General features: G+C 27.3%; 1 long non-coding RNA gene across 1 annotated transcript; it reads left to right on the top strand.

Annotated features, from left to right (window-relative positions):
* The first annotated feature begins 230 nt into the window (after positions 1-230).
* Positions 231-3113, top strand: LOC133783787 (uncharacterized). The gene is made up of 5 exons (XR_009870960.1): positions 231-614; positions 693-751; positions 2282-2374; positions 2457-2561; positions 2640-3113. It is a non-coding gene; the product is annotated as an uncharacterized LOC133783787 (long non-coding RNA).
* Positions 3114-3487: the final 374 nt, after the last annotated feature.

Below are 3487 nucleotides of genomic sequence, written 5' to 3'. Positions count from 1 at the left end.
GCTATTGATTTACCTCTCCATCAGGTGGGTAACGAAGGAGCACTCATTATATATATATATTAGTAGAAAATAAAATGAATAAAGAGCTCGGTATTTGAATATTAAGTGCAGTTCTGATACATCCACGTGATGACGTACGTACGTAATTAAATTTTTATGGGTCCCATGCGTGCATTTTGATTAACATTTGTTTTTTCTTTCTCCAGCCACTAAAGGCAAAACACAAGGGTAGAGAACGACTACTCTCTCCATCGGTTATCCGAAGGTGAGAAATTGTCCCTTGAAGCATCCCACGTATCACTACAAAAAAAAAAAAATTCAATACCAAGAACATTATACCGACAACATGTCTTCGGTATAGAGATTTCATATGAGCGGGACATTTTCGCGGTTCTTAATAGGTTTAGTTGCTATACCGAGAACATGTTCTTGGTATAGGGTTTATAAATATCTCCCTCAGCCGCGAAGCCCCTTCTCCTTCCTCTCTGATTTCTCTCGGTTTTCTCCGAACCCTCCGCCTCCCTCCGCCGAATATCGTCATTTTCCTCCGAAAAAACTCGGTTTTTAGCCCCAAAATTGCCAAGGGTGAAGGAATTTCTGTGTATTTGTTGAAGGTATGGTTAATTTATTCATTTTATATATATATATATTTATGAAATTGTATAATGATATTTTGTAATTTTTGTTTGAAGGTTGGGTATTCGGTTTTTGTTGGACTACAGAGATTGCTAGCAAGATATTGACGGCATTGGTAAGTTTTTTTTTAATTTTTCTGTATTTTTTTAATTTTTTTTTAATTTTTTTTCAATTTTAGAATAATTTATGTTTTTTTATATAAATAATATAATAATAATTTTAATAAAAATCTGAAATTATTATATTAGATAGAGTGTATTTATTTTTAGGTTTTCAAAATAAGTATTAGTAAAAATGATATTAGGAATTAGAAAATTGTTATATGATTAATTAGTATTTTTTTAAAAATAAATTCTATGTTGTTTTGGTGAATTTTATGTGTATTAAACATATTAGTAAACATATTAAATATTTGAGTGTTAATTTGAAAATTTTGGTGGTAATGTTAGTATGTTGTTGTTGTCAATTTTAATTTTTTTGGTTATGTTAGTAGTAAAAATCCAGATTTTATGAATATTGATGATTAATTTGTTGTTGTTAATTTTTAGTCGAATTTTAATATTTTGGTTAGAAAATTGAATAATTAATAAAATTTAGACTAATAATTATAAATTATATAGTCGTTTAAAATGTATTTGTAATGCTCTCTGCATGATCTGAGTATGGATATTTTTATGTGTTATTTACAGGATTTTAAATTTTGGGATAGATGAAAATATAGTCGTTATGCTGCCGAATTTTTTATAGAATTGTAAAATTTAGAGATATTGTGAATATTAGTAGAAGTACTCAATAAAATTTATAATTTAATAAATAGTGAATTGATAAGTAAAATAATATATTTTAAAATTAAGATTAAAAAAAATTAACATTAACATTATGCAACTAAATTTTAATAAAAATAAACATTAATTAAATAATTTAAGTAATAATTAAATCCTAAAGTAAATAAATAAATTTTAAACAAATCTTAGAAATTTTGTTTAAATTAATAAAACTATTCAATAAAGCATAAGTAAAATATGTAATTTAATAAATACTAAATTAATATGTAAAAAAATAATATTTGTTAGTTCTGATTAAATAAAATTAACAAATATATTATTAGAAAACCATTATTAAAAGTAAATTAAAATTAAAAAAATTAAATTTAATATTTGTTAGTTTTAATCATTATTAAAATTAAAATTAAAAAATATTTTTTTAATAATATTTGTTAGTTGTTCTTAATTTTTCTGTATTTTTTTAAATTTTTTTTTCAATTGTTGAATAATTTATGTTTTTTTTATATAAATAATATATTTTAAAATTAAGATTAAAAAAAATTAACATTAACATTATGCAACTAAATTTTAATAAAAATAAACATTAATTAAATAATTTAAGTAATAATTAATTAAACAAATCTTAGAAATTTTGTTTAAATTATTAAACTATTCAATAAAGCATAAGTAAAATATGTAATTTAATAAATACTAAATTAATATGTCAAATTTAAATAATTTTAATAATATTTACACTGAAATATATTATAGTTAGATATCATAAAACAACATAATTAACTTCAAAGAGCATAAGACATTAAAAAAACATATTTAATTTGACAGATATGGCTGATGTTATTGCTAACGATAACTTTTTGCAGAAACGTTCTGTGGTCAACAAGGAAAATAGAAGGAAACTGAAAGAGCTTAGCTATGGAGGTTCTCAGTCAATCCCAGCCCTGCGCTATAAAAAAGTTAGTTAATTAATTATTTTTTAGTTTACTTTTCTTATTTACGTTTAATTATTAATTTTATAAAAAGATATGTACGTGACAGCGCAATTTAGAGACTGGGCAACTTGAGTCCATTCCGGATAGCTGGATGGATACTCACCATAAATCAGGCACAGGGTGGGTGACAGAGACAGCAAAAAATACTTGGGTACGTTAAGTTTTTTTAAACATTTTTCAAAATTTTAATTGTTTCAAAATTTTAATTACATTATACATTGTATCACAGGAGGAATTGCGTGCATATCGCGACACACAGCAGACACAGGCAACTGATACTGAGAGTTCCACACCAGTTTCGAGTGCGCCTGAAGATGAAGACATATCTTTGGTACAAACTGTCTTCGAAAAACGGCGGGGCCACCAGAAAGGATATGGACGTATCCTTAACATAAGGGACCGAACTCCATTTGATTTTCGTCCTTCACAAACTAGAGATGAAGAGTTGTCTGAAATGAGAGAGCGTCTTTGATAGTTAGAGGAGCATGTCCGGACTCATTGTATCACCCCGGGATCTCAATCTGCCCCACCACCACCCGATGATCCCGATGTTGGAGCACCGACTCAGTAGGACTTATGTATGAATTTTATTACAATTGACTATTACATTATCATGTTTAACACAACTCTTTATTTTGATTTAGCGAACATACTCTTTTGTTTTTATTTATATGTTTAATATAAGTGTTTTAATTTTATTCTATTTTTTTATATTTAATTCAAATTAAATAATATAAATAAGGGAATAAATATTACAAATATAAAAAAAAAATTGGGAAAAGTCTATATCGAGGACATTGTCCTCGGTATATACCAGAAAGATGTCGGTATATACCAGCACGATGACAAATTGGGGTTAGTTGTACCGAGGACATTTGTCACTTTATACCGAGGACATTGTCCTCGGTAAAGCCTATACCGAGAACATTTTTAATGTCGTCGGTAGAAGTTTTGTTTTACCGACGCGGCTATACCGATAACTTTCTACCGACGACATTGTCTCGGTAGAGGGTGTACCGAGGACATTTTGGCTTATACCGAGGACATTTGTTCTCGGTATAGGCTTTGTTTTCTGTA

This window comes from Humulus lupulus, chromosome 6 (genome assembly GCF_963169125.1).
Source record: "Humulus lupulus chromosome 6, drHumLupu1.1, whole genome shotgun sequence".
NCBI classification, from domain to species: Eukaryota; Viridiplantae; Streptophyta; class Magnoliopsida; order Rosales; family Cannabaceae; genus Humulus; species Humulus lupulus.
Note: the sequence above shows the minus strand (reverse complement) of the source record. Positions and strands in the feature narration are given on the sequence as shown.